The sequence below is a fragment of the Ochotona princeps genome, chromosome 1 (genome assembly GCF_030435755.1).
Source record: "Ochotona princeps isolate mOchPri1 chromosome 1, mOchPri1.hap1, whole genome shotgun sequence".
Taxonomy (NCBI): domain Eukaryota; kingdom Metazoa; phylum Chordata; class Mammalia; order Lagomorpha; family Ochotonidae; genus Ochotona; species Ochotona princeps.
Window position 1 is genome coordinate 155,108,400 of NC_080832.1, and position 23,229 is coordinate 155,131,628.

Sequence of the window (23,229 nt, forward strand, 5' to 3'; positions counted from 1 at the left end):
TCCATCTCCTGGATCAGCTGGTGGTTGCAATTGCTGGGTTGGTTCTGTTTTCAGGCACAACATAAACTGGGACCAATGGCTGTTGCAGTCCAGCCTGGTTCTGCCCAGCACATACTAGGCCCTCACATATATCAATGGGAGCTGCAGCCTAGTCAGAGCGACCCACAATAACACCCAGCCACATTGCTAGGGGAGTGGAGGGGGCGGGGCGCGGCGCAGCTTCAGACCCCAGCCTTGCCAGGAGGGGATTCCTCTCCCCGTGCAGGTGGAGACCACCCCCGCACAGGGAGGGGAAGGGGGCGCGGCGTGGCTAGAGAGCACGGGAGACAGGGCCACAGTCCTCACTCTGGACCCCGGGAGACAGGGCCCGGTCCTCTCTCCAGACCCCAGGAAGCAGGGCCCCGGTCTTCCCCCTGACACCTTGGACATGTCCTGGTCCTCTCCAGAACTCTGAGACAGGGCCCTGGTCCTCTCTCCGGAACTGGAGACAGGGCCATGTTCTCTCCTGGACCCAGGAGACTGGACCCCGGTCTTTTCCCCGGAACACGGTAGACAGGGTCCTGTCCTCTCTTGGAGCCCAGGCGCCTCGGGTGCGGGGGAGTTTCCAGCAGTGGCGGCTACCCTCGCTGCGGCTCCCATGGGACTCCAGCAGCAGTGGCGAGGGGAGGGGGCGCTGCACTCCTGGAGAGCCCAGCTGTGCTGCCAGGGGAATGGAAGGGGCACTGGGCAGCTGGAGAGCCCAGGTGCAAGGGAAGCGGAGGGGGCACAGCAGGGCAGGAGACCCTCCCCCGCGCCGAGAGGGGATCTCCAGGAGCAGCTGGGACCCTCGCCTCGGGTGCTGGGGTTCTCCAGCAGCAGCGATGACCCTCACCGCGGCTCCTGAGGGTCTCCAGCAGCAGCGGCGGCGAGGGGAGGTGTGGGGGGCTGTGCGGCTAGAAAGCCCAAGCTGAAGGGAAAGGGAGGGGGCGCTGCATGCCTGCAGCCCCTAGCCACGCCACGAGGGGACAAAGCCAATTGTTTTTTGCAGCCCTAGGCAGAGAGAGCCGACCCCTTGCTGTGCGTCACTGCTAGAGGAGGCAATTCGGAACCAGCACAGCTCCAAACTCAGACACTGCTTTCCCTGGGATGCGCCGGGGTGGGGGGCCGCCAGCTAGGAGCTGGCGGGTGTGGGGGAAGAAAATGTGTCTCAGGCGTGCATCAGCCTGAGACCATGAAGGATTATCCGCGGGATTATCCGCGCGGTCCACGCGGTCCAGCCAAGGGCACAGGCAAGCCTGCTTAGTTGGCTAGCTTTCAGAGCAGCTCTCCAGAGGCAGCGAAGTTCTGCTCACCAACGGGAAAAAAAAATCCGGAAGGCGGGGGAACAAAGCTTGGTTCATTCTCAACATCGCACGTCCCGGGGACTCTATTGCCCCTTGGCTTTACTCAGAGTTTCTGCTTAAGGTCTCTCTCAGCTGGTCCAGGCGACAGGGAAGGCACCAGTCTCCTCCTTGGGGGGGGGGTGGTGGGTGGGAGGTTTCGCCCCACCCGCCTTGTCTTTCTTGTCTTTGCTGCCGGACTGTGCCGGGTTCTGCCGCCTCAGCCTTCCCGCGGCTTTTGTGTTGTCTTCCAAAGTTAGATTAACATTCCTGCCTTGAAATTTTTAAAAATATCGTTATTTTGGTAAATGTGCTACTTTACATCCATAAGTGGCTTGAAAATAACTCCAGAAAGTCACTTATAATTACCACTGAAAAAGCATGAAAATTAGTTTCTGATCTTGTGCAAACTTGGTTAGGTTTATTGGCTCACCCCTTTCAGAGTGTGACTACAGGATACTCACCCTTCAAAAATCAAACTTTCAAAAAAGATTTATTTATTTTTATTGGAAAGTCAGAGATACAGAGAGGAAGAGAGAGGAAGATGTTCTGTCCTATGATTCACTCCGCAAGTGACCACAACTGCTTTCCCAGTTCACAAATAGGGAGCTGGATGGGAGCGGGGCTGTTGGGATTAGAACCATATGGAATCCTGGCACGTTTAAGGCGAGGACTTGAGCCGCTAGGCCACCGCGTTGGGCCCCCAAAATGAAACCTTTTAACATAAAGAAAATTCGATTTCTAAATGCGTCCTAAGAATCTACTAAAGATACAAAGTCTCCTGTGTATTGTTTGAGAACAGTAAGAGCATCTAATTCTGTGTTGCTATAAAATGTCTGGTAAAAAAAAAGGAAGCTGATCAAAGTAAAAATGTAATTAATAATAGTTATTGTATTTTACTGTCCCCTGAAGATTTGCATGTATTGCTACTGTAGAGTTCCAAAGAATACATAAAATACATTTTCCCCAAATCATGCCCCCAACCTTATCTGAAAATAATTGATGATAGAGCTGGTGACGTGGCCTCAAGGACTAAGCCACCATCGGCATCATCAACATCCCGTGCAGGTGCTGCTTTGGGTCCAAGCTGCTCTACTTTCAATCCCTCTTCCCACACTAGTACCTGGGAAACACAGCCCAAGGATCACACTGAAAGTGTGAGGGGAAGCCTGTGTTGACTAAAGGAGACTCCAGTTGCGTCCTCTATAGTTTTGATGTGGATGCATGTACATGCCACTGCATGAAATAGCACAGCATCTAGTAACAGTGTCTGTTGATTTTTACTCAAGGGGTACTTCCAGTGGAAGCGTCATTTTTAAAAAGAAAAATCATAAAGGAAAAAGAAGGAAGGAAGGAAGGAAGGAAAGAGAGAGAGAGAAAGAAAACAAACTTTGAGGGTGGGCATGATGGCCCAATTGGCTAATCCTCCAGTTGTAAGCACCAGGACACTACTGATTCCTGTCCTGACTGTTCCAACTCTCTTCCAGCTCCCTGCTTGTGGCCTGGGAAAGCCTAGAGGATGGCCGCAGTCCTTGGGACCCTGAACCTACATGGGAGATCTGGAAGAAGCTCCTGGCTTCGAATCAGCTCAGCTCTGCCCTTCGGGGTCATTTTTGGAGTGAACAAACAAATGGAAGATCTTTCTGTCTCTCCTTCTCTCTGTAAATCTGCCTTTCCTATAAAAGTACATTTTTTAAAACTCAAACTGCAGTTTTATCTTTTTGCTACTGTATTCACGTGTCTTTTTTTTCAAACACCCCTTTTCTGCCACTCACGCAGAAGGGCATTTAAGCAAAGCAAAATGAAAATATCTCTATGGTCTCGGGAGCATTGTTGTAATTTTAGGGGCAGGCCTGGTTCTTGGCAGGGAAAGAGTGTAGCTTGGATCCATTCCAATCAGGGCACAAAAATCAGCTCTAAGGGCTTTGACGCGTAGAGAAAACGCTTCACCAGCTCTGGCTTCGTAATTCCGCATAGGAGGGAAAGATTTCACCGAGTTCCTGTTCCAGGGATCACCATTTTCTGTGGGTGCGCCTGTGAGCGCGCGCCCAGGGGTCCCGACCTGAGTTAGTCAGGCGCGCATGTGTCTTGATTTCAATCAGAGTTGTTGTAGGTTTCAGCGGCCTGTCCATCAACTAGTATTTCTGGAGAAGCTCTAAATCCAGACACCTGCTACTCAGCGTCCTCCACCCGCCCGACTCATGGGAGGTGGAATGGAGAATAGCGCAGGTGTGTGCTCTCAGGTGAGCTGCGCGCCCCGGGCCAGGAGCCGGGGACCAGGGACCGGGGACCAGGGAAGGCCAGCGTCGGGCCCGGAGGAGCACAATGCCGCGGGTGAGTGACCCTAGTGGAACCCAGAGTCCACTGAGCCCCGGTCTCTCGGCCACTAGCCTGGCGGGCTGAGTTTTAAGCTGTCGGGGAGGCTCTGAGCTCAGGGGATGGGGCAGCGGGTCTGGTCTGCGGCTTCAAGCTCCTTAGGTTTAGTCTGAGTGTTTGGGCGGCGGCGGAATGGTGATCTAGTTCCTCGCTACTGCAGCGCTCCGGAAGGGGGGGATTCAAGTTAGAAAGCGACCGGGCAGATTTTTTCAAGTCCCTCTCTCTGGGTCCAGACCCATGGTCCCAAACGCTGGGACTCCAGAAAACTTTTGCGACTAAGTGAAGACCTCCTAAGGCACCCGCGGTGCGGTTCTGCCCGAGTTGCAACATTCGTTTAATTGGCGTTAATTAGAATACTCCGTTGGTGAAAAAGTCAGTCTGGATTTGGGTCTTTGACTTCATATCCCTTGTTTTCGCGTTCATAAATAGTGGTGATAGAATATGACAAAAGTACACCGTTGGGGAATTTTTTGGTCAAGTTCAAGAAGTAGCACCGTTACCTCTGTCTAGACTTCAAAGTGGACTTTAAAATACTGTGTGTCTCACACTTTCCAATTCCATTGTGAGGGTGAAGTGAGCAGGGAACATGGAGTTTTTTAATGTGGTGGTAAGGTGTTGCAAAACCAGGGCTTGTTTCCTGAAAAAAAAAAAAAAATAGAGAGCTCAGACAATTACCAAAATTTCTGGACATTTCTCTTGTGGTTTGATTCTTGAAATTTTCAGTATGGGAGCCCTTCGGTGTTGTTTACATTTGTACAGAAAACAGACTCCTGAGTAGAGACCATTTGTTTAGTTTGTACTTTGCAACCTGACATTTGACAATGGTTGGTTCTAAACAGTTGTGCTTTATCAGCACGATGGAGTTTGGCTTTTTTTTTTTTTGTAAACTTGTTCAATTAGGATGCACTTTGCTGGTAATCTTCGTGCTGTATTTGTAAAGTTTTGTTTTGAAATGCTGTTTTACTCTGACCTGAAAGAAATGGAACGTACAGTTAAAATTTTGTGTTGAGGGAAACAATAGAAGGCTTAAAAAAAAAACTTTGAAGTGGGATTCTTTGAATGTTTAAGTCTTTTTTTTTTTTTCACAAGCTGCTTTCTTGGTAAAGACTGTTTCTTGTTGTTTGTGTGGGTGAGTTCCAGCCCCTTCCCTGTTCCCCAGGGGCCATCAGCACGATGGTCCCTTCAGTTCTCAAGCCAGAAGCAGAGAAATGTATCCTTTCCTGAATCTCCCCCATCCAGTGTATCCACGCTTCTGGTCAGTTTTCACCGTCAGCCACCCTGAGAGCCCTAGGCTGCAGGATCCTGTGCCTTAGTGCTGTGCTGGATGTAAGCAGCCAGAAATGAACCAAGCTCAAGCAGTGCTTGCCCACATGATTGTGGCAGAGTCAGGGAGGCAGGTTCCCAGCCAAGAGGAATTAGGTGTCAGAATGGGAAAGCTTTGGAGATGCAAGGAGGCACTGGTTTCCTTTACAACAGGTAGCCCTGGAAGATCTACCTGACAAGCTGAGATGGGGAGGAACCAGTCACAGGGAAAGGGGCAGGGAGACTGCAGCCTGGCCTTGGAACAGTTGTGCTGGGAAGGGCTTGGCTTATCCGAGGACTCGGCAGCAAGGGAGGGTTGACCTAGAAGTCAGCCAGAGATCAGACCACGCAGAGACCTGCAGATGACAGCCAAAGGTTTAGGTTGATTCTGAGAGGAGGGACAGCCATGGTAGAGTTTTCAGCAGGCAGGACTGGGGCTGCCAGGTAGAGGATAGGAGTTGCAGGATAGGAGGTAGAGGATGAGAGTAGGAGGCCCCGCTGGGTGCTCTCCGGAGGTTTGACCTCAGCTCCAGGCATCCTTTAGAGGTGATAGTTAAGAATGTTACACAAGTGTATGTACTTAAAACAGGTCTTGGATAATGTTTAGTTGGAAACAAATCAATCTCAAAATGGCTAATTTGTGAATTCTTCAGCTTCCATTGTTTGTAATGGAATTTTAATTTTTTTCTGCTAGGATCATTTGTGTGACTTTATGAGCATTTTAGGGTTATAAGATTGCCAGCATTGCTAAGAATTTTCACCTGTAGGATCACATGTTTCCAGTCAAGTGGGTCTCCAACTTTAGGGTGTGTCAGCATCACGGGACAGGCTCTCTGCTGCCTTTGAGTATTAACAAGCCGAGAAACTTCGATCACTTGTTACGTGATTGCCTCCTATTCAACACTGTTCCATGCTGACCTCTATTTCACATTGAATTATTACAGATAATATGAACTAGAGATATTATAGAATGTTCTGGGGTGAGGAGTAATTTGCACACTGTTGCCTTTCCAGCTTCAGTCACTCATTACCGATGCATTTGATGGTAATAGATTTCAGAAAATCAAAGAATACTTTGAACAGAAAGAGAGCCATTCCCCTCAAAAATACAGTCGTCTGCTCTTACAAAAGCTTGATAGCTCCATCAATAAGGCAAGTATGTTTTGCTTTCTGGTGTGCCCAAAGTACCTGCGTTGAACTGCCGACGTGAGTGGTGACGCAGTGTGGTCTCCTGCCTAGGAGCTGGATGAGCATGCCTTTGGGCATATCTCCCTGTTGCTGCTCACCTGTGTTCGGCAGTTCTTCATGGATGGTCCTGAAGAAGATGAGCCTTTACTAATTCAGCAGGGACTGATCCCAAAGATAAGTGTCATCTTGTCACTGCTTGAAGCTCTGGGTAACCTGAAGGATTAGGGTGGGTTTAGTTGTGTTACATTATTCTGTCCCATGGAGACCAAATCAGAGAAGAAATCAGTATCCCGACTTTGCCACATCTGTATCCCCACTTTGCCACATCTGTATCCCCTCTTTGCCACATCTGTATCCCCTCTTTGCCACATCTGTATCCCCACTTTGCTACATCTGTATTCAACAAATATATGGTGGGGAGGGAGATGGAATGGTGACAAAAAATAGTTTTTGACGGGGAGAGCTGGAGTGGTGACCAAGGCATTTTATTTTTAAAAAAGATTTTTTTTATTGTGAAGATTTACAGAGAGAAGGAAAGACAGAAAGATCTTCCATCCGATGGTTCACTCCCCAAGTGGCCATAATGACCAGAGCTAAGCTGATCCGAAGCCAGGAGCCAGGAACTTCTTCTGGGTCTCCCACGCAGGTGCAAGGTCCCAAGGCTTTGGGCTGTTCTGTACTGCTTTCCCAGGCCACAAGCAGGGAGCTAATGGGAAGTGGAGCAGTCAGGATACCACCCGGCACCCTTATGGGATCCTGGTGGTTGCAAGGCCAGGATGTAACCACTGAGCTATCACACTGTGCTGAACCGAGGTATTTTAAAGCATAGCTTCATGGGATAGTGGACAGTGCTTGCCACCTTCTGTAATGCCAAGCACGGGCACCAATTTGCTCGACTTCCAATCCAGCTACCTGCTAATGTGTTTGGGAAAAGCAGCAGAAGATGGCCCAAGTGCTTGGGCCACTGCACCCCATTGTGGGAAACCAGGATGCAGTTCTAGCTTTGCCAGCGCAGCAGCTTTCTGGGGGTGGGAGGGGGGAAGAGAAGCAAGGAGAAGGAGCTATTTTCTCAGAGAGAGAGAGAGTTGTCCATGTGTGTGTGTGTGTGTGTGTCCCTGCTTCTGTTACTCTTTCAAATCTTTTTTTTTTTTTTTTTTTTTTTTTTTTTTTTTTTTTTTTAAGAACTGACCTCCCTCAGTTGAGGTCACTTCTTGAGGGGAGGTCCTGGGGTAAGTTGGATCACATTAACATAAAGAGAATGGAATTTTAATCATGAATTTAAGGATGGAGAAAATATAGTTTCAGAAGACAGATGATTCAATTCTTTTGATTTTTGGACATCATCGCACCAAAAATGTTTCTCTGAGCTTTGAATTAAACATACCATTTTGTTTCCTTTAACGCACTAAAGGACTCAGTAATATTTTTTATAGACAGTGGATGATTTGGAACATAATTATGTTTCTTGCTGTTGGGATACCACTTGCATTTCTAAATTTTAATATTTATTGCAAAGGTGAGGAGGTTGCAGACCATTGTGGACTTTTGATTAGGATGGAGAGGGTTGGGTTTGGGGGGCAGTGGGATGGCTGAGAAAAATATTCCTGCCTTCCCTCCTCTGTCCACAGGGGAAGAGGGTTGGAAGAGTAGAGAGAGAAGGTGTGCCACTCCTTGCCAGGCTATAGTGGTGCCAAGGGATGGAGATGGTTGTTGGCTGTCTCCTTAGGGACCCTGATGGGGGTGCAGGGGAGAGAGAATGTCCTGAGGGAGTTATTTCTCTTGGCTTCTTGCACAAGAGGTGAGAAATTCTAAGGTCTCTTGGCTGCCCGCATCTACCTCAGTGTGCCCACAGACTTAGGCATTCATGCATTTGGAAGGCAAAGTGCCAGAGGGGACACAAAGAAAGATGTTTCATCTGTTGATTGATACCACTACAGCAAGCACTGGACCAGGGCAAAAGCAGGAGCTTTGAATCCCTGCTGGGTCTCCCAAGCAGGTGGCACTTGGTCCATCCTCTGCTGCTTTCCCAGGTGTAGTAACAGGGAGACAGGGGAAGCAGAACAGTTTGGATGCCAGCACCACAGGTAGTGGCTTAACCAGGTGTGCCACAGCTCTAGTCCCCCAGGTGATTGAATCTAAAGTGAAGGTTTTTCTGATGTAAATGCAGGAAATGTCTCAGACCTTGCCTATGTTACAGTCAGCAGTCACGTGGAGAGAGTTAGCCATTGCCTGGGCTCTGTCACCAGCAATTTTGATTTCCTGGGTCTGGGATCAGGGAATTTTCAGATAGTGCCAGCTTTTCCCAGTTCCCATTGAGGCTTGTTTGTGATGTTCAGCAGGGTGCTTGATTCTGAAATGCAGTGATCAAGGCTCTGTAAGGAGCTGTTTATCCAAACTCCTGCTCAGCAAGAGCCGTTTTCTCTTCTGACCTGTCTCAGCAAAAAATGGTCTTCAGATGGCCTTTGCTTTATTGAGTAAATATATTCTAGGAAGGTGACAGAAGTTTTGTTTGTTTTTTTCTGACTTACTGATATTTTTGTTGGAAATGGAGATTTGCAGAGAGAAGGACAGCTGGAGACCCAGAAGCAGCTCCTGGTTTCCAAATGGCTCAGTTTCGGCTGTTGGGGCTATTTGGGGAGTGAACCCACAGTTGGAAGATTTTTCTTTCTGTCTCTCCTTCTCTCCATGTCTGCCTTTTTAATAAAAATAAGTCTTTTTTTTAAGTTTGTTATAAATTATTCCCATCCTAGCAACTTAATATGAAATTGAATATATATTTCTATGAAAAGCCAAACCTTGTTTTAGCCAGCTGTGTTTGACCTAAGAAAGGTAGCCAGGCCTGGGCCCATTGAGTGCCATCAGGGTGGCACTGGGTGGAGCCGTTCCCAGTTCTGCATCTCCGTTGACAGGTTGCTTTCTGCACGTTTCCCCCTGTGTTGGGAAGATCCGTTGAGCTCAGTCCTGTCTTGCCAGTCCCTTCTGGAGCTTTCTGGCATCCATCCTGGCTAAGTCTTCAATTCCTGCTGAGAACCCGAGAGCTTAGGAGGCTCCTGGAGGTTTCTGGCTCCATCATGAGTCTTCCGCATGGCAGATGTGAGAGCCAGGCCTACCTGGACATGTGCAGGGAAGAGGAGCTTTAGTCCCATTCTGGTCACCTGATAAAATCTCCTAGAGAATTTTCATTGACTAGGCTGCAATAACTCAGTCCTGTGTGGTTCCATCTGCCTTTTCTGTCTCGGCTACATAGTTTCCTGGTTTGAGAGGATGACAGGATTTCTGACCATGGAAGACCTGGTCTCAGATGTATCTCTGATCAGTGCGACAGAAGACTTCCTGGACACTGCTATGGTAAGGCTCTGGGGAACTTCACTGTGCATGCCCCCTTGGAAGTGGACAGGAATAGCAAAACTTCATCCAGGTCTCTTCCACGGGTACAGGAGCCCAAGCACCTGGGCCATCCTTTGCTGCTTTCCCAGGCGCATTCACAGGGAGCTGAATCAGAAGTGGAGCAGCCAGGACTCAGAACAGCTGCCATCCAGGAGGCCACTCTGTAGGTGGTGGGGGAGCATGCTACACCACAGTGCTGGCCCCTCGAGGTTATTTTCAAAGCCTGAATTTCTGCAAGATGTGCGTTTCGTTAAAAGACTTTATTATCAGAGTATCATTTAAAGAATAACTGTACATCAACACACATGTCCGTGTTAAAAGAAAAATGGCTTATTTACATATGTACAAATAGCCACTTGCTCATTGTATGCAGGAGGCTGAGGTTCACGTAAGCTTTCTCGAAAGTTCTTTAAGGGCACCCTCTGCCTATGAGGGCACCCTCTACTAACATGAACGTTACAGTTTAGAATGCTGCTTTAGAATAATAGCTGAAACCTTTCTTTTTATTAGGTTATTTCCAGATGCAGTAGAAAAGGTAAGTCTATTATTAGCTACCAATTGGCTACCTATTTTAATTAATATTACAATACAGAGACTATTGAAAGTGGGGTTAAATATATTTGAATTTATTGAGAAAGCATATGATAGTGTTGAAATACATTTTGTTGTGAAAACCTGTTTATTTGCCTGGTTGTGTTTGTAGTTGCTGCTGTCGCTAAATGGCTGCTAAGCTTTGTTCAAGTCGTGAAAAACCAGGTTGGTCATTGTACACCAGCAGCATGGTCAGTGCTGTGGTTCCCACTGAGGCAGCACTGGGGGCTGGTAGGTCCTGAGAGGATGGATTGGGAAGTTTGGCCGTCTCAGCTCTCCTGTTTCTGGGTAATCTCTTTGGCATGTGGCCACTGAAGTGCCATCTGCCACAAAGCCCTCCTCATGCCACCACAGTTACTCAAACCTAGAGGCAGACCAAGAGGAAAACCAGGCCAGTGTAGCTGTTGCTGACTTGACCTGAATTTGCTTTGGCTGCTTTCCTCCTTTAAGAGTATAAAGGTAAGGATTCTAGAAAAGGAAACTGGGGACTAGGTGGTTGATTTTTTTTTTTTTTCCAACGTGGCTCACAGAAAAGACGATTTTGATACTTTCAGTTATTATGAACTCCAAGGTATATTTAAAACATTGGACCATTTCAGAAACTGGGGACCTCTTGCAACAGATACATTCTTTTTGTGTGATACACCTTTTTGATTTTCATGTTCAAGAGTGGTTATTGATGATGTCTGGTCACGGGGGATTTCAGACTTGTTACCAGCTGTGCTGTGTTTGTCAGAGGTCTTCACCATCTGTCAGTGGACTCCACATATCTTCAAGTTAATTTTTTTTTGTGAACTTCATAAATGATAATTGTGGTCTTTAAAAATTGGCAGAAAAAGTATTTTCCATTGTGTATTTGGACATTTGTAGCCCCAATATTCATGTAAAGAGACTTGGAGTGAGTGGACAGTTGGAGAATGAACCAACTGATGAGAGCACTTTCACACTGCTGCTATCTGCTTCTCTGTCAGACTAAACCCTTGCACAATCTTAATTTTTATTGTAATACACAAATGTAAGAAGCATATGGAAATAACAGGAAATTGTGGGGCCAGTGTAGTGGCTCAACACACTAACCCTTCACCTGCAAGCACCAAATTCCCATGCGGGCACTGTCCCAGCTGTTCCATTTCCTATTTAGCTCCTTATTTATGCCCTGGAAAAGCAACAGATGATGGCCCAAAGCCTTAGTATCCTGCACCTACATGAGAGACCTGGAAGAAGCTCTTGGCTCCGTATTGGATTAGCTCAGGCTCTTGTGGCCTTTTGGAAGGTAAACCAGTAGATGGAGAGACAGAGTGAAAGATCTTCCTTCTCTCTGTAAATCTGCCTTTCCAATGGAAAAAATATGTACGTATATATTTAAAAGCCAGAAGCTAGGAGTTTCTTCTGGGTCTTCCATGTGGATGCAGAGTCCCAAGGCTTTGGGCCATTCTCTGCTGCTTTCCCTGGCCATAAGCAGAGAGCTGGATGGGAAGTGGAGTAGCCAGCACATGAACCAATGCGTATATGGGATGCTGGCAATTGGAGGTAGAGGATTAGGCAGTTGAGCCATAGCACTGGCCTCAAAATAAGTATTTTGGAAAAACAAAAGGAAACTAGGGAGAATCAAGATGGCAGAATAGGGTAAGGACATGTTTAAACAGAGAAATGTTAGCCAATGTTAAGCAGAGAGGACACATTCCAGGAAATAAGAGAAGGCAGAATGACAGCAGAGGAGCACCTGGAGAGTGACAGACACAGGAAAGCAGCATATACAACAGTGTGGTGTGGCAGTGACTGATACCCTAGCAACACTCAGCCAGCGGTGACCTGAACTGCACCTGCAGTGAGAACTCAACTGGCAACAAGGTGGGAAGGGGCGTTTCCCCAGAGCTCAGGAGGTGAACCCAAAGAACTGCCTGTCTGCTGATCTGTTGGATTTCACCAGGAGCAGAAACAGAGTGGCAGGTTCCAGACAGGCAGTGTGGGAACAACATGGACTTCAGGGCCTAGTCTGCCTGCTAGAGCCAAAGCAGGCAGCATTTTGTATAGGAAGGCAAAGGCTGTGATAGGACAGCACTGTGCATGCACTGAGCTGGGATGAACTCATTCTGGCTCAGTGAACTGCAACAATGTGGCATCCTACAGGTTCCACCCAAGACAGGTCTGCTTAGAACTCAGTCCTGACTACCAGCAGATCAAGAACTCTAGTAGTGACACATCAGGTGCAAATCTGAACAATGTGGAAAAACTTTACAACTGCAGTGACAACAGTGAGCTGTGCATGTGCAGAGCTGGGAGAGAACTCACTGAGCTCAGTGCATTGCACGGGTCCCACAGGAAAATAATACCAACTATGGCATATGGGTCAAAACAGGTCTGTGTGACCCTCAGACATAACAGCCAATAGGCTCCAGCAAGATTAACACCACCATCAACCTAGCTATATAGGACACCTGGTGTCTCCCTAATCCTAGGACCTGCTCCAACCAGAAGTGGAAAAAAGGTTGTACAGACAACGATGCAGCCTCAGCACAGTATCACAGAAGGTGGAGAGTGGTGAGCCAGGAGCTGGGGCTGTCTAGACCATGGTAGATGTCTAACATGAGAACCCAGAGTTGGAACTTGGTGGAAAAAGTGGCCCAAGTAACTGCAAACAAAGAGATGTGTGCCAACCACAATAAATAAAATCAAATTGCAGACCTGTGGGTGACAGAGTGTAGAAACCTGTCCCAAGGAAGCAGAAGTACAGTGACCAATAGTAAAAGAGGAGCCACAGTCACAATGAATATTACTGAATACTCTCCTGTAAAGGAGCAAAACCCTTAGCCAACCTCAGAGTTCACTGAGGAAGATATCGAGAAAATGGGGAACACAAAATTCAAAACACTTGTTATGAAACTTCTTATCAACAACAAGAATCATGTAATACTTTAATAGTTTAAGGAATTTAAGGAATATGTCACACTGGAAATGAATCAAATGAAAGCTGATATATCAGAAATGAAAAATGCAGTGGAGTGAATAAAAGTACAGTGGAGAGTCTCCAAAATAGAATGAAGGAGGCAGAAGAAAGAATCTCAGAATTGGAAGATATTTCTTGTCACCAGAAAGAAACAAGCAAAAAGCTGGAAGCAGAGCTGGGTCAAGCTAAAAAAATATTTAAGAACTGAAAGACATTATTGAAAGGTCAAGTATAAGAGTTACGTGATTCCCAGAAGGTGCAGAAAGAGAAGTTGGGTTTAAAAATGTATTTAATGGGGCCCGGTGACACGGCCTAGTGGCTAAAGTCCTCGCCTTGAAAGTCCCGGGATCCCATTTGGGCGCCGGTTCTATTCCCAGCAGCTCCACTTCCCATCCAGCTCCCTGCTTGTGGCCTGGGAAAGCAGTTGAGGACGGCCCAAGGCTCTTCGACCCTGCACCTGCGTGGGAGACCTGGAGGAGGTTCCTGGTTCCTGGCATCGGATCGGCATGCACTGGCCATTGCGGCGCACTTGGGGAGTGAAACATCGGATGGAAGATCTTCCTCTCTGTCTCTCCTCCTCTCTGTATATCTGACTTTGTAATAAAATAAATAAATCTTTAAAAAAATGTATTTAATGAAATAATCAGGGAAAATTTCCCTAATCTAGAGAAAGAATTGGGAAACAACATTCTGGAGGGACACAGAACTCCCAACAGGCTTGACCAAAAGTGATCTTCACCATGACACATGATAATCAAGCTCTCCAATCAAACATAAGGAAAAGACCCTTAAATGTGCACATGAACAAATCAACTGACATATAAAGGAATGCCAATTAAATTCACAGGAGACCTCTCACAGGAAACTCTGCAGGCCAGAAGAGAATGGAGTGACATATTCCAGATTCTAAAAGAAAAAAATAGTTAGCCCAGGATTACCCAGCAAAACTTTCTGTTGTCTTTGCAAATGAAATACAGTTCTTCCACAGTAAAAAGAATAGACCTCTTTCAAAACTGCCCTACAAAGGGTACTTAAAGACGGTCTCTTGACAGAGAAGAGAAATAGCACCCACCAAAATCAAAGGCAAATGTGAAGAACATCTCAGTAAAATAACAACAGTAGACTAAATTAATGCACAACCCATTGCTAAAATGACAGAATCAAATTACCACCTATTCATATTAACCCTGAATGTGAATGGCTTAAACGCATCAATCGAATGTCATAGATTAGCAGACTGGATTATACAAACAAAACCCATCTATTTGTTGCCTGCAGAAGACGTATCACCAAGAAAGATTAACAGAAACTATATCTCATGGATTTTGATTTTTTTTGAATTCCATCTCTTCAAAACAGTTTTTCTTTCCCCTCATTAAATTCTTCAATGACTTATAGATCATACGATAGCATCATTTTGTTAAGGAATATTCTTGATTTTCTTTCTCTTCAACACATTGGTCATTCAGTAGCGTGTTATTTAACTTCATAGCATTGTAAATTTCTATTTCTTCCTGTTGATTTTGTATTGTGGCTTTTCATTTAAGCAGATGTATAGTAACTGTAATGGAGACTGTCTTATCCAGATGTGAGGATGCATTGCAGTATGCATCTCTACTTCCAAAGATGGACTCCCAATGAAACTGTTTACTGTATCTTGACAATAGGATGTGGGACTCTCTGCCATTGTCCATGCCCGCAATGATGGACATATGACTGTTTATGAGGAACTGTGCTATAGTAATAATATAGTAGAACTTGTGGGAGGAGGGAATTTGGGGAGGGAGTAAGGGAAGTCCTTGGGCCTATGGAACTGTATCAGAAAATGATAACAATAATAGTAGTAATGATAAATGAAACTGTACAAGGAACTGCACATTCTTAGTTGGTGTAGAAATCAGAAATCAGTTTTGCTTTAGGTATGATGACAGGGAAGAGTCATACTGCTTGTTCCATTTTCCTTCATGGATATCTGCATGATTCATACATATGTGGCCTGGAACTTTTAAATTTATTTGAGTGGTAGAGTTACACACACCAGGGATGGGAGAGAGATCAATTGATTTTCCATGTCCCAAAATGACTGCAACAGCTATGTTTGGGCCAGGATAAAGTCGGGAGTCTGGGATTTCCTCCTGCTCCCCACACGGGCAGCAGGACCTCAAGCACTTGGGCCAGCATCTGCTGTCTTCCTAGGTACATTAGCAGGGAGCTGGATCAGAGGCGAAAGAGCCGGGACTAGAACTGGCAAGCTGTTATGAATGCTGGTCTCACACGGGACCACGTAACTCGCTGTACCAGTGCTCACCCAAGAGGTTTGTTGATTTGAAAGGCAGAGTGACACCTCTTCCATCTGCTGGTTCACTCCCCCATGGTCTCAACTGCCGGGGCTGTTAGCATGGAGCTGGACTGGAAGCAGAGTGGCTGGGATTCCAAAGGGCATTCCAATATGGACCTGAGGTGTCAGGGCTTAACTCCTGTGCCACAACACCTGCTGGTAGTGGCTTTAACACAGACTTGATCTTGTCTCATGGCCAGACCTCATCATTCCATGGCTTTTGTAGATTTGCCTTTCCATGTCATTTGGGAGTCATTTCCTTGGTCATTGTTGGCATCTTATTTTTCCCCTGCCGTTCTTTCCACTGCATCTGTGTTGCTGTTTTGTACTGAGCCTGCACCTGCAGAGTTTGCTGTGGCGTTTCCTGCTTCTGTGTAAGCTGCTGCCTCGTGTGCCGGCTCTGCTGCCATCCTCCTCCTCTTGCTTGTGCTGAATCTGCTGCGGCTTTTCTTGCTCCTGCTACAGCTGCTGTGCAGCGCTGTTTCTGTTACTGCTGCTGCCTCACCTGCTTTGGTCTCTGCTTTCCTGGTGCCTCTTCTGTGTTGTTTTCCCCTGCTGCTGTTGCCCCTACATTTGTCAGTTTCTCTTCCTCTCCTTCCTCCTCCTCCCCAGATAGGAGAGGCAGAGCTATCTGCCATCTGTTGATTCACTCCCAAAACTTCCAGGACAGCTGGGGCTTGGTTTCCCTGGAGGGCAACAGCAACTCAGTTACCCTGACTGCCTCCCACAGACTGCATGGCAAGGAGTTGAGACCAAGTGCTGTAGGACACGGACACCGTAACCACTAGCTCCCCTGATTCTTTTTGGCACACATTTGATTCTTGTAAAATATGCTTTCAGGGAAAATGCAGATGTTGGATTCCTTCATCCTCAGTTTAGGATTCCTAGTGACAGAAAGGAGGATCAGCCATTCGCTTTAGCAGGAGGTGAGTTAAGAAACTAGGCAACAAGTGCTCCAGCAGCTTCCAAGAAACTTATGCATGGGTCTCTGTTTTCTTTCTTTCCTGTGAATGCCTTCCCCAATTCTGAGAAGGCCGTGAGGACTTTGAACTTCATTTTGCAAGCTGTACCTTGGGAAGAGAGAAAAAGCCTCCCCTAGTCAGAAAGCATATGTCATCTTAAGTGGCTTTAGCCTCAAGTACATGGTGTTGTTAAGAGCAACTCTCTTGTGGTGCTGTTGGTTCAGCCTTTCTTCTCACGGATGAGTGCAATCATTTGTGGTTTCGGTGAAGGCTCAGTGCACTTGCCGTGTGTGCTAGATAATGCAGGAGGACCGAGAAAGAGGCAGACTGACTGTGTTCTTGTTTCTTTATGGGTTGTTTGGATTTTTTTAATAGATTTTATTGTTATTGGAAAGCCGGATATACAGAGAGGAGGAGAGACAGAGAGGAAGATCTTCCATCCGATGATTCACTCCCCAAGTGAGCCACAACAGCCGGTGCGCACCGATCCGATGCCGGGAAACAGGAACCTCTTCCGGGTCTCCCAAGCAGGTGCAGGGTCCAAAAGCCTTGGGCCGTCCTTGACTGCTTTCCCAGGCCACAAGCAGGGAGCTGGATGGGAAGTGGAGCTGCTGGGAATAGAACCGGCGCCCAAATGGGATCCCGGGACTTTCAAGGCGAGGACTTTAGCCGCTAGGTCACGCCGCCGGGCCCGGGTTGTTTGGATTTTACAAGGCAAGGTGAAATGCTTTATTAGACCATCCATGATTTTTTTCCTTTTGTGTATGTGAGCTCACTCAGTGACTGGGAAGAATGTTGACAGTGCAAGTCCTGGGGCCAGACTGCTTGGCTTCCAATCCTACCTTTGCCACTTCCGTGGGTGGAGTGCAGCTTGAACATTGTCCTTCATGCTGCTTACCTATAGCCTGGGGTTGGCAGTAACTTCCCAGTGAAGTTCTTGTGAATGTCAACTGAGAGAATCTTACAGTGGCCAGCACGATGCTTTGCAGAGAGCATGGACTCTTAGGTTACCAGCTGTTCGCCACCCCAACAGGCCGTGGAGTTTGCATTGCTTTGAATTTTGGGTGACCTCGCTATGCCTGCATAGTCATTGCAGCGTGAAATTTGGAAGGAAGGATGTCATGTGTGACTGCAGAAAGAGCAAATTTAGCACAATATTGTGAAATGTGATTTTAAATGGCTGACAGTGGCAGCCCAACATTTATTGGCTGGGCAGCTGTTACTGGTGAGTTTACCATAGTGTACAGGTGGTGACCAATGATCATCAATGCATTGATGTCATGTTTAACCATGTCACTCATCATTTCTGCACTGGACTTCTCCTAAAAAACAAAACAAACAAAAACACCTTTTTTTTTTTTTATTTGACACAGTGAAATCACTATCTTCAAAGTATTTAGAGTTAATATTGATGTTCTGATATCTAATATGTTGAGATTGGAAGATCTCATGTTTTCTCAATTTTCAAATCACAATCCTATGGTCATGCTGCCTTCTTATCTGTGTGTTCAGGAAAGTCTGGAATGTTCTGGACTTTCAGGCACAAGTGAGACCTGCAAGTGTAAAATGAAGTGGTGCTGTTTTAGGGCTGTTTGTTGAGTAGCAACAGATCAATCCACATATGAGGAACTAGGCTATCACAAGATGTTGCAATAAATCTCTTCTTTAAAATTGGAGTTACTGTAACATGGAAGAAAGATTAGTGTCACAGTTGTTAAACTTGACTTGAAATTCTTGATTATATACAGGTACTTTAAAAGCTTGTGGAAAATGGAATTTAAAAATAGAATGTGTTTTGTTGTGAAATTCTGGAAATTCCATGCATGAATTTTCTTAGAGATTAATTTGTTTATTTGAAAGTTACATAGAAAGAAACACACACACACACCTCTTCCATCCACTGATTTCTCTTCCCACATGACCACAACAGCTAGGACTGGGCCAGGCTGAAGCCAAGAGCCAGAAGCTTCTTCCAGATCTCCCACATACATAGCAGGGGCCCAGGCACTTGCGGCATCTTCTGCTACTTTCCCCAGATGATCAGTAGGGAGCTGGAGGTTAAGTGGAGCAACTGAGACATGAACGGGTGCCCATAAGGATGCTATAATGCCAGCAATGGTCTTTACCCACTGTACCACAGCACCTTTTCCACAGATTTTTGTAACAGGCACTTTTTTGCAAACTTTAAAAAAAATACATTTTTTGAGAGATTAATCAGTGTTCCATCTGCTAATTTATTCCCAAAGTTTGCAATGACCAGGGCTGGAATTTTGGTTTGCTACAAGAGTGGCAGGGGCCCAAGTCGTTGGGTCACTTTCTGCTGCTGTGCTAGGCGCTTTAGCAGGAAGCTCGATTGGAAGTGGGGCAGCTAGGACTCAACCTGGTGTCACAGGTAGCAGCTTAACCTGCTGTGTCATAATGCCAGCCCTGCTTCTGGTGAACTTTTTAGACAACTTTCCATATGCAAGAATCTCTTTTTGCTGCCAAGTAAACCTACCCTTTAGTTCTGTTTTCCACCAACTTTTAGGAGTAACCTCATCCAGTGAGAGACTGTGTTCGTTACAGCTTTGACATTACAGTCAGTGAGGGGAATTTGAAGTCATTTCAAACGTACAGATTGATTTTAAAAATATTGTCAGCATGATACACTTGATGTAACTTTGCCACTTGATGTACCTGTCAGTAAATGTGCTTGATTTAAATGTTTCAGGAAAGACTTTGCAAGGACCATCATAATTGTGGGTGGTAAGAATGTAAATATTTACTATATTAAATATTGGGCCCTGGAGGGGATTTTCTAAGCATTTGGGACCCAGGGAGAAGGAAGGATGAATCATGGTCAAACTCTGAAAAGAGGTATTGAGATATGATTTTCAATTTATTTTGAGAGGTACAGACCGAACACTGTAAAGAATAATTAGGAATTGAATATTTATTCACCATGCAACTTTGTTAAATTTTAGTATGTTGGCACATCTACCGTAAATACTCTTTTTGAAAACAAATGGAGTCAAAATGAAGAAGAGTGCCCTGTGTCCTTGTTCCCAGGCCATTTCATTTCTCCTTGACTCACAGTTTTCATGTCTAAGCAACTTTTTCTAAATTTTCTATTTTCATAAACGCTGAAAATTTTATTTTTTAAATTTAAATTTTAAAAATTAGTTAAAAACACAATTTTAAAAAATGCTTGAGAGACAGAGACAGAGAGCTCCCATCCACCTGTTTATTCCTCAAGTGCCCACCTCAGCCAGAGCTGGGAAACAGAAACCCAGTCTGGGTCTCCTGTTTATGTGTGGCCGGGACCTCGTCCCTTGAACCATCACCTCCTGCCTCCCAGGGTTGTGTTAGTTGGAAGTTGGAATCAGGAGCAGAGTTGGAATACAAACCAAAACACTGCAAATCAGATATGGGTATCCCAACAGTGACTTAACCAGGCCAGGTGCCTTGGCCCTTAAGGTATATAAGTACCGTCCTATGGAAAGTATTTTGCTCTATGCAGTTTTAGAGTCCATTGTGAATATCATAAGTGACCTTAGAATTTTATTTTTTAAACAAATATTTTATGGCTATTTTGATGAACTTTCTTTGAATTAAAAAAAATTTTATTTTTTTTAACTTGAAAGGCAGATTTTGGGCCTGGTGCCATGGCCTAGTGGCTAAAGTCCTCGCCTTGAGCGCACTGGGATCCCATATGGTCATGGGTTCTAATCCCAGCAGCCCTGCTTCCCATCCAGCTTCCTGCTTGTGGCCTGGGAAAGCAGTCAAGGACGGCTTCTGCTAGAGACCCAGAAGAAGATCCTGGCTCCTGGTTCCCGGCATCGGCACCGCACCGGCCGTTGCGGCTCACTTGGGGAGTGAATCATCGGATGGAAGATCTTCCTCTCTGTCTCTCCTCCTCTCTCTATATATCGGACTTTGCAATAAAAATAAATAAAAATTAAAAAACATAGATTTTTATAGAGGGAAGGAGAGACAGATCTTCCATCCACTTGTTGCAACAGCTGGAGCTGAGCTGATCTTGAGTTAGGAGCCAGGAAAGACTTCCGGGTCTCCCACGTGGGTGCAGGGTCCCAAGGATTGGGCCGTCCTCCACTGCTTTCCCAGGCCATAAACAGGAAGCTGGATCGGAAGTGGAACAGCCAGGAAATGAATGAGTGCCCACGTGGGATGCCAGTGGCAGCAGGCAGAGGATTAGCCAGTGTTGCCATTGTGCCAGCCCTTTCCTTTAAAAATTTTAAATGTATCTAACATAAAACCACAAATATTATTCATTTATATGTTGTTGACATCTTTTAGATTTCTCTCCCAGGATTTGTCAGTTGCAGCTTGCCTGGGGGTCCCACCCCAGGATACGTTCTGCTGTTAGTTCGTGTGGCATGAAGCGACCAAGATGGGACTTGTCAGAGCAAGCACCGTCTCTGGGACTCCTTTGTTGTGTCGTTTGTCCAGAGTGACCCATGTCTGCTGTGTGTTCATGTCCAGATTACGACCAGCAGGTTGCAGCTTCCAAAACCTTGTGTAGGTTGACAACTAGAACAGCGAGGGAGGAACTTGCCAAGCAGTGGTTTGAGGATAACGTCATTGCGGAAGCTTTCAAAGACATTAAGGATCGAGAATTTGAGATGGTGAGAGTTCTGCCCTTACAGTGAACAGTTGCAAAGTCTCCCCTGAGTTCTTGGCAATGAGTTGGGCTTAGGGAGGAATTTTTTCCTTCCATTTATATGATTTCACTGAAATTGTTAAACTCCCTGTTTTCCAAGGAAAGGGATCCATCAATACAAACAGGGATGGTACAGACTACAGACAAAGTGATTTTCATGGATCAAGCAAAAAATGTTTTGCTTTCAATGAGGAGAGCAATTGTAAATGGACATGTAGGGCCCAGTGCGGTAACCTAGTGGTTAAATCCTTGGCTTGAAAGCGCCGGGATCCCATATGGGCACTGGTTAGTGTCCCAGCTACTCCACTTCTCATCCAGCTTCCTGCTTATGGCCTGGAAAAGCAGTCAAGGATGATCCAAAGCCTTGGAACCCTGCACCAATGTGGGAGACCTGAAGGAAACTCCTGGCTCTTGGTTTTTGATTGACTCAGCTCCGGCCATTGGGACCACTTGATGAGTGAATCAGTGGATGGAAAATCTTTCTCTCTGTCACTTCTCTCATATATCTACCCTTCCAATAATAAATAAATAAATAAATAAATAAATAAATAAATAAAAATAGTAACAGTAAATGGACTTGTAGGGGGATGGGGTACTGGAGAAGTGGTGACAGGCTCCCATGGGTGGTGACAGGCTCCCATAGGTGGGGCTAGCTCTGGTGGCCAAGTCGTGTGGGGTGGTTGTGTTGAGCTGTCCACCCACCATCTGTATGTAGAGAAAGGGTTATTTTCAGGGTCTTCTCTATACTTCTGGCTCACCTTGATTTTGCCTTTGAGTGGCACAGAAGTAGCTTATGACTTTTGTGTGTATCTGTCTTCAGTCTCACATGGCTAAAACATATCCTCTCCTCTTTAAAAAAAAAAAAAAAAAAAAAAAAAAAACACCTAAAGCTGCTGCTTTTAGTATAAGGCAAAACCTTAGTAACAGCATCTAGGCTAAAAGTACCCTTCTGGGCAAAAGCTACACAGCCAGAGTTTTCTCCTTTTAAGATTTATTTATTTTTATTGGAAATGCACGTCAGATTTTACAGAGAAGTGGAGAAACAGAATGATCTTCCGTCTGATGGCTCAGGCCCCAAGTGGCCACAGTGGCTGGAGTTGAGCCGATCCAAAGTCAGAAGCCTGGAGCTTCTTCCAGGTCTCCAGTGTGAATGCAGGTCTCGAGGCTTCGGGTCATCCTCCACTGCTTTTCAGACCCCAGGCAGAGAGCTGGATGGGAGGAAAGTGGAGCATGTGGAACATGAACCAGCGCTCATATGGGATCCCTGTGCTGGGAAGGTCAAGTTTTAGCCATGGAGCCATCACTCTGGGCCTCAGGATTTTCTAACATCTAAATGTTTCTATTTTCTCAGGCTCTGAGCCCATTGCCAGGATTCCCTGTGGTCTAGGTGGAGATGTTGACGTCATGTCAGGGCTATCCCAAGCTTGCCTTTGAGTTCCAGCTACCTGATTTAGAGAAATAGAAAGGTCATACACTCCCGTGGGCTTCTGGCATGAATTTCTTCTGTTACACTGGCACATTTGCTGTGAAAGTGAAGAAAATACAGGATCCGTTAATTATCTAGCTTCTGAAATTGTCTCCCCTGGAGGCACCCAGCTCTTAGTTGGGCCACTCATCCTTGAAAGGCTCACCCTGCTGGGGTATGGCAGGAAGTGGTGATTCTCTTGTTGCTTCTTCTGGCTCAGTGACATACAAATGTGCAAATAACTTCTGGAACTCCCAAGTATTCCTCAGTTGTCACCATCACAGTCAGAGAAGGGAATCTGCTAGTGGCCTGAGCCTCTTTCTCGTGGCAAAGAATAGTTAACATGATACTGAACCCTTATGCAGCATCATGATGTTACTGGATGTAGTTGGGCAGGAGCCCATACTGACCTGTATGTGCTGGTCAGGGTAGTATTAAATAAGATAGATACATATATTTTTAATGAAAACATTTGACTTGTTTTGTAGGATAGTCGCTGTTTTCTCAATCTCCTGAATGACAGACTTGGTGACCAAAAGAGGTAAGACAGCTTCTTCAGCATGGTTCCCTTGCTTCTCGGTGTCCTGGCGATGTCGGCTGTGTTTACAGCTTGTCTGGGATCTGTGAGTGTCTTTCAAAATGAGCTCTGTTGGTC